This window comes from Choristoneura fumiferana, chromosome 22 (assembly GCF_025370935.1).
Source record: "Choristoneura fumiferana chromosome 22, NRCan_CFum_1, whole genome shotgun sequence".
NCBI lineage: Eukaryota > Metazoa > Arthropoda > Insecta > Lepidoptera > Tortricidae > Choristoneura > Choristoneura fumiferana.
In genome coordinates this window covers 8,609,075-8,618,145 of record NC_133493.1, presented here as the reverse complement: position 1 = coordinate 8,618,145, position 9,071 = coordinate 8,609,075, and the positions used below count along the sequence as shown (strand labels likewise).

Below are 9,071 nucleotides of genomic sequence, written 5' to 3'. Positions count from 1 at the left end.
TGTTATTCTGTGATACCTCTCCTTCACACCTACGTGGCAAAAAAAACAGACTTAGCATTAAGAATTAAAAAGCGTAAACAAATTGAATTGCTATAGTTATTGCATCTATCTATCTATCTATAGTCTTCGAACGTAGGCCTCCTTTTCACGTTTCCACGTCTGTCTGTCCCCTGCTACCTTCATCCAGTTAATGCCGGCTTGCTGCCGGATGTCATCCGTCCATCTCTTAGGAGGTCTTCCTCTTCCTCTACCAGCGGCAGTGATCCATTCTGGCTATGTGTCCTGCCCATCTCCACTTCCGGCGCTCAACGTCCTCCACCACATCTACGACTTTCGTCTTTTGCTTGATCCACTCCTTTTTTTTCCGATACATCAGAGTTACGCAAAGCATTAGCGTCTCCATTGCAGAAGACTTTTCGGCAAAGTTATTACATAAAACTGGCCAAATGCGACTCAGACTCGCGCACCAAGTGTTAGAAGAGCACTGTTCCTACGCAAAATGTACTATGTACAGTCGCCATTATAGATATACTCGTATGTATCGTAGCGAATTCAATTTCAAATCGTTTATGGTGTAAATAGGTTTTAATGGACTCTTTTACACGTATTTTTTATTATTACCAGCGTTTTCGAAAAGACCACCATCAGCGACCGAGATACTCAAATATTTCGGAGCAGCATTACATTTCAATACATTCGTTCCACTAGATAAAGTTAATGATATTAGAACATGCAATTTGTCATAAATACGACTAAAAGCAGCGACTTTTCAATAAATTCGATACACATAACAAGGTAAAAGTCTCAAAAATCACAGTGTCAAAGGTGTCTACGAAGTTTGAAAATCGAAGTTCGTATCGTACCGTCCATCTTGCTCTCATATTAAATTGTATAAGTGTCAGAGGGACCGCACGACACGAACTTCGAGTTTCGAATTTCGTAGTAGCCCTGCAGAACATTGGAAAGTGTACCTTGAGTCTGTATCCAGTTTAAATTACACAATATTCTTCATGCATACAAGTATAGATAGTGCCACGAGAGTTAAAGTGAATGATTACACACAGTTACACAGTTTTTTGAACTGTGTGTGTAGTGTAATCCATTCGCTTCAACTCTTGTGGCGCTATCTACAGACGGGGTCTATATTGGAATCCATAAAATCTATTGTCCTAATTTCAAAATCCATAACAACTTTTGTCATAATGATCTTTTGCCATAATGTAAATGCCATAATATTTTTGTCCTAATATTGAGTATCCTAATGCTTATTTGCACTCATTTCAAAATCCATAACAACTTTTGTCATAATGATCTTTTTCCATCATAACGTTTCCCATAATGTAAATGCCATAATATATTTTGTCCTAATATTGAGTCGCAATTCTAACCTAACCTACTTTTCTAGCTGCGGTTCGTTTCTGTTGGGGTCACAGTTCTAACCTAACCTAACCTACTTTTCAGGCTGTGGTTCGTTTCTATAGGGTCGCAGTTCTAACCTAACCTAACCTACTTTTCTGGCTGCGGTTCGTTTCTGTAGGAGTCGCAGTTCTAACCTAACCTAACTTACTTTTCTGGTACCGGTAACCTAACCTAACCTGGCTCGCATGTCGCTGTTTGCCAAGTGCTCTATTATGGCATTTAATATTATAGATTTTAATATTATTACTCGTAAGTTTTATATCTTACTATATTAGTACAAAACATATTAGGGATTTAGAGTATTAGGACATGTGGTATTATGGCTTATGATTATTAGACCAAAGATCATTATGAAAAATGATTATTATGGCAAAAGTGTTATGGCATTTGAGTTTAGGACAAACGATATTATGGATTACGAAGGAGACCCCTACAGACGTTATAATTGTGTGTGGTGTAATTAATCACCTTGCACATGCAAACTCTTTTGGCAGACATTATGCAGTTTTCGAGCTGCATGAAAACGTCACGTGTATCTTTGAAATACCTCATGAAATACTGAAAATTTTTTTTGGGCAATCTGAAATTGAATAGTTTTTTTAGGACTCGCGCTGTCATCGTTCATTCCCATATTTCGTTTTCTAAATTATTTACCATACAATAGCAAAACCCACTAGACACTGGAAAAATCGTCCGCCAATGGACGGAGCCATTTTTTAACCCTGAACGTAAAAAGAGGGGTGTTATAAGTTTGACCACTCTGTGTGTCTCTCTGTGTGTGTGATGCGGTATTTTTATTTGAAAGCTGGTTTTCTAGCGATGTTTCATCAAAATCGGTTCAGCCGTTTTTTAAAATATTAAAAAACTAGGGTACGTATTATAATGTATAAAATTTAAATACATATCGGTTGAAATACATACAGTTGAAATACCGAAAATTGAAAAATATAATGGTTAAAATAAATATTAAGTAATCAAAATTCATAAAGCACGTTTTTCATACTGGTCGAAATACATACAATTGAAAGGACTAAGTTCACAATGTATATGTTCAGAATATATAATAGTTAAAAGAAATAACAATTAATATTCCTATAGTACGTTTTTCATAATGGTCAAAATACATACTATAATGTTAAGTTCATCATTATCTCTAGTCTATTTACGTTGTATTTACATGTTAAATTTTGAAAAATTAAGTACAGCTGTAAGACAATGTCGATGGAGCTCCGCTTCGCGGAGCTCCTATTCAGCGTAGTTAAGGCGCTTCGCGCCTGGACAAGACTCTAACCTAACCTATAAGAAACCGACTGATCGGAAGCCGTATTGTCTAACAAGACCTTGAATTTTAAACTAGTCTGATCATTATTTGAATAGACACTTTAGGTGTGACGACAAGCGTAGCGAGGAGGAGCGTGTTAGGTTCAACTATGACCAAAACAGCAAGCCAGAATTGTAATATATGCATTTTTCTTAGTGAAAATTCAGTGTCTAGTATGTATTTCAACCATTATAGAAAACATACTGTATAGATTTTGAACGTACAATACAATACAATACAAAGACTCTTTATTGTACACCAGACATAGTAACCGATACAGAAAACAGATACACAGAAAAAAATATTACAAGGTGAGCAATAGGCGGCTTATCGCTTAAGAGCGATCTCTTCCAGGCAACCTTTTAACGTATACTTGTAACGTATACATTATGAAAATATGCTTTTTGTTGCCATTTGACTAAGAACCATTATGCATTGTAACCATTATATATTTTGACCACTATGCATTTCAAGCTTATGCGTTTAGAACTTATGTCAAATAACTTTATATATTTTGATGCATTATATTTTATAATTTTCGGTATTTCAACTGTATGTATTTCAACCTGTATGTATTTTAAATTTATACATTATAATACGCACCCGAAAAACTAAGATAACTCAGTTGAAAGTAAATAATATGGTAACAAATTTAGAGCAGTCGTTTAATACGGTATTCGACTATTTTTTATTTAGATAGAAAAGCATTTTTAAGCTACCTTTAAATATAACAGAATTATAAAGGTTTTAAATTCAAGATAAGACTGAGAAAGTCTTAGTACTTGCATGTGACGTCAAACGCCAGTAGCGCCATACTTGCTGCATAGAGAAAAGCGTTTTAGAAACAGACAGATATAAAGATTTTTCAAAAAAATATTATAAATCAAATTTTCAACTGGTTTAATTTTTCTGTTCGTTAAACCTTGTCATGTTTAGCGAAATTATTAGGCGTTAATATTTTTATAACTATATACAGGATCAATACATACATACATCAATCCTGAAAATACTAGTTGAACACTTTTTTTTCTTTGAATACTCCTGTATAAAGGAAACACAGATAAACTTCAAGATAACTAAAAAATACGACACACCAAGGAAACATCAAAGGGGCAACAACAAACGACGTGACTACAAATCTTTTTAAACAATCGTCCCCAAACGAGTCGAATAAATGGAACATTTTGTTCCTATCAGCTGTTTCTTTTGCATTTTACGGGGACCGGAAAAGGGAGGCACATTCGGATCAGGATTTTTGAATACATTTGCTAGGGTGACTTTGGAGAAAGCTTTGTTTGAGTCTTACTATCACCACGACATATTGACAATTATGTTTTGTTTCTTTTCTTTTGTATAATAAAGAGTTACATACATACATACTGCACACTAACTTGATTGTAATATATGGCAGTTGAATGCAGACCGTCTATAATGGTCTTTATGTAGGTGTCCGTATGGGACTACTTTATTCTTCGTGCTAGGCTGAGATATGAGACGTGCACGCAACTGCACACTAACTGTGATTGAAATATATTATGGCCATTGGAAATATTGCAGTTGAAATGCAGACCGTCTATAATGGTCTTTAGTGTTGCTGTATAGGACTACTTTATTCTTCGTGCTAGGCGAACGTACCTGGGCTCGGTATTCCGTACCGCGTGCTATACCGCTACACCACTGATGGTCAACGGTACAGACACGAATTTCCCCTATGCACCTCATATCTCAGCTTGTTTGTTTCTTATTTTAGCCACTTAAGAGTGACTACTACTTTATTCTTCGTGCTAGGCTGAGATATGAGATGTGCACGCAAACTGCACAAACTTTGATTGAAATTATTGGTACTTGGAAATATTGCAGTTGGAATGCAGACCGTCTATAATGGTCTTTAGGTGTCTGTATGGGACTACTTTATTCTTCGTGCTAGGCTGAGATATGAGATGTGCACGCAAACTGCACCTTAACTGTGATTAAGATATATGGGCAATTGGAAATTTTTCAGTTGGAATTCAGACCGTCTATAATGGTATAGGACTTTATGTTTCGTGCTGCGCAGCATGCTACTCGTATCAGCCGTAGGACGTCCACTGTTGGACATATACCTCCTTCATAGACCTACAGTTGCTTCAGTTGGAACCAGCCTGCAAGCAGTTAGACTCTGGCTTTAACCAGGTTATCAATTTATCTTGTTGGTGGGTGCTCTACGCTGCGCTTGCTGCTCCACAGTCTCCTTTTGAGAAATTTTTGGCTTCATATGTTCTCCATGCTATATGGCCATCCCATTGCCACTTCAATGAGCTAATACAACGACTGAATAAATCAGATTTATTGAGTCTTGATAAAAAACAATTTCTTATTTATAAATATTCAGCCAATGTACGACTTATAGTTGCCTCTAAATGGCAACATTAACATCTGAATTGCGAGCATAAATAGAACAGAATTTCTATTTTTCGAGCGGAACCATGTGCTCTCTCTGAAATAGGAATTATCACGTTGAGAAGTCGGTGACAAAAATGCGAATGCCATTTTAGATTTGAAGTCACAGGTTATACTTTGTAGATTTTATATCCAATACTGCGGATATTAAAATGTATTGTGAAGATTGCGTTTGAGAGTTTCAGGAAATGTTTCGTGGTACACGAATCTATAGTCAGATTTAAATCTAGCTAGAGTCTTACAATTTCTTAGGCAGTTCTGATATCAGAATGTAATATAATAATATAAAAGAATACCTTCGAAAGTTGAATAATTTCGTTGATCTTTGTTTTTACTTTATTGAAGCAATTATTATCTAAAAATCAATAATAATTTATAATTATTAAATCTTTGTCACTCTTTAAAATCTATGCTTAAGGACAGGGTTCGGACAAAAAGTGCGGATGACGTAAAAATGACGTAATCTTGCACACAAGATGATGTTTTTATTTAAACTTCCGTGTGACATGTAGTAACAAAGTAGCATTAATGAAGTAAAAAAATAATCGTAAATAAATCAATGAAATTCAGTGAATATAATAAATTTCATATCGTTTAATAAAGAGGTTGATAAATGATGTGATCATTGTTTATGAAAATCAAAAATACTATTTGAAATCATCCTATACGTGGTTTGACGTCATCGGCACTTTTTGTCCGAACCCTGCTTAAGGAGCACTATCTGTTATCCTGTAATGACTTTATCATAGTTTATTTATTTATTACGAGTATGGTGCTGTTTATGCTACTGCCTTTATTTATTTTAGACGTGTATTATTTGTACGATATATTATTATGTATGTGTAGATGTATTTTGTTGAGTTTATATATTCTAATCTATGGCTGAAGCACCACCTGCTATCATCTAGTCCTTCCTTCTTTCTGTAAAAAAGGTTGTCTGGAAGAGATCGCTCTTAAATATGCGATAAGGCCGCCTATTGCTTACCTTGTAATTTTTTGTCTGTGTACCTGTTTTCTGTATCGCTTACTATTTCTGTTGTACAATAAAGAGTCATTGTATTGTATTGTATATTCAGTTGATTTTTGGTATCAATTTAGATTGTAGCATAATCTCGTACCGCCCAAATGTGTTATAGAATGTACACAATAAAGTTCAAAAGAATGACAATCCTATGACAATATAACAAAATGTAATAGGCGTCTGGAGGACTTAGTATCTCTATTTGTAATTTCCATGTTTTTTTTAAAATAATATATATCTTAACGTTTATTTTTTTTTTAAATTAAGAGCATTCTCAATTTAAATACCTTCGATTTATTTTCATAACTCTGGCTTATACAATTTATGAAAAAATGTTGGAAAATTACATTTTTGACAATATCTCACTGATGCATGATGGTCCAAGACAGGGAGGCTGAAAGTTGAGGTATTTGTTAATATTATGAGATAGCAATAACTGACATTGGTAAATATATTCGTATTTTTATATTCCTCATGGGGGCCATTTCTCCTTCCTTAGCCTGCCAGATCCTTTTCAATAGATGTCATTCCAATAAGAAATTCTCACGAATTCTAATCGAATTTTAGTAAAATTGTGAAGTTTAAATGGATTACCAGACCTCATGAGCGAAACCGCAGTTTACAGTATAACTAGAATGCTAATGCCGCTTGGGACTTGACTAGTCACTTTTCTTCGTTTTCTTGAAGATTCAAATGAGAAAGAAAAAGAAAACAGATCTTTTGTTTCGAGTTTCGAACGACATTGATAAACTAGTTTAAGTGTACCGCTAGTGATTTATAAAGTACCTAAAGGAAATTTCTCTTATTTTCTTAAGTTGTTTTATGTAAATAAATTTAATGTGAAAGCGAAAACCGCGGCCATAAAAATACAACTTGAGTTGTACAATTACATAAAATCGTACTTTTCATGGCCAATTTGAAATTAAGTAGTTATTTACTTAGCTCAATTAAGTACTTTTATACTTTTATAACTTTGAAAAGATTTAATCGAAAACATTTTAAGACAGTTTCTAGCAAGCAAAATGTTTTGTAAGCACTGTGAGTATTTATTTTATTAAGCTGTACTACATGAATATCATTCTAAAAGCACTTAATATAATTTAAGATGCGTATATTGGGATTTATTGCAAGGAAAATAAGTATCTGCAGATTGCACTTGTACTTGAAATCTAAATTCATATAAATGCGAAAATAACCCTGTCTGTCCAATTGTCTGTTACTTTTTCAAGGATTAAAGTACTGAACAGATTTGATTTGAATGAAAGGTAGAAAGATAATTAAGATCCTCGGAAGGACAAGAGATACTCTCTATCCCGAAGAATCGCATCACATAGAACTTATCTAATTACCTTGTTTCAGTCCCAATTCTCATACTCTGCATGACAGTTGCCGCCTTTTTTGGAGCACCCTGGTGCTTTGGGCAACTACACGACGACGTTCCACGTCAGGAATATTACAACGTTTTTTCACAAAAAGAATGGCAGTCGTCTTACTTCAAAAGGGTCCAGGATCACTTGCCACCACTGGAATTGATTAAAAATTGTTCCTGTCCTAGAGTATACATACCTGTGTGTGGTTCCAACAACAAGACGTTCACAAACATTTGCTACATGAATTGCCTGAACGTTAGAAAAATAAAGGAAAATGTCACACAGATTAAAGTTTCCTACGCGGGGCTTTGTATTCCTATCATTGAGCCTTTCGATTGGGAGCCCTTTGACTACAAGCCCTTGTAATTTATAGGGTGCCGTATCCTTTAAATGGTACCTTATTAGGTACTGTGGCAACACTACCCGTCTGTATATCAGAGCGCTATAACTCTCAACAACCTCAAAAACCGTAATAGATAATCAGTTACGCACGCGTTTTTAGATTTAGCAGATAAATTAAAATTACTGGATTTCAGAATAATTCCTGTATGTAATGTAATTATTTGTTGAGTATTGTGTTCTACGAAATAAAAATAATTATCTTACTTTAGCATTGACTTCATTGATCTCTTTTTAATAAAGATTCAGTGGTTAATGCATTAATGGTTTGTGTTGACCTTATATTATATTTGAATAAATTACTTAAATAACGATATGTATTCTTTAATTTTTAAGTTTTTACCGTCACTTTTGTTTCGAAATGTATTCGAAACGATTTTATAAACCCCGACGCAAAAGAAGGGTGTTATAAGTTTGACCGCTATTCGATCTATTTTAATTTTTAAACTCACTTTTTGTCTTTCCCTGACTGAATGCTCCTCTCATCCACTCTAAGATTGACTGGTAGAGATCCCTTAAAGGGATAAGTTCGCCTTTGTACATATATTTCATTGTTTGTCTTCTGTGTTTGTTTACTTATTTTGTACAATAAAGAGTTTACATACATACATCGGGATAACAAGCAGCCAAATCCAGGTTAATCCAGGTTATAAACTAACTTTTTGCCAAATTTAATCCAAATCTGTCCAGCTGTTTCAGCGTGAAGGAGAAACAAACATACTCACTCACTCACTCACAAACTTTCACATTTATAATATTAGTAGGAATAGTAGGATATTTCTTTATATTTTAATTTGCCCGAACAAACCTTTAAGCAAAAGCAGAATCAGGAAGTTTTAAAGAATGCCTGATTTATTTTTCCTTATGAAAGTATAAGGATGGCATAAACATAAAATTGACAAAGTCTGAACTTTTCTAACAAAACCTATATAAACTTTTACAAATAAAATGTAATGAAAATACCCTTGCAAGTTCAAAATAAGATTGTTCGCTTTCTTTTTTGTTAAAGTTTGTATGGGTACTTCTACATTATAACTGGAGAATTTTTGAGCAGTAAGTACCTGAAATGGTGAAAATTGCTTTTGCAAAGTTAACCACACAT

General features: G+C 34.3%; 1 long non-coding RNA gene across 1 annotated transcript; it reads left to right on the top strand.

Moving 5' to 3' along the window:
• The first annotated feature begins 7,149 nt into the window (after window positions 1-7,149).
• On the top strand, window positions 7,150-8,283 carry LOC141440430 (uncharacterized). The gene is made up of 2 exons (XR_012452699.1): window positions 7,150-7,238; window positions 7,560-8,283. It is a non-coding gene; the product is annotated as an uncharacterized lncRNA (long non-coding RNA).
• Window positions 8,284-9,071: the final 788 nt, after the last annotated feature.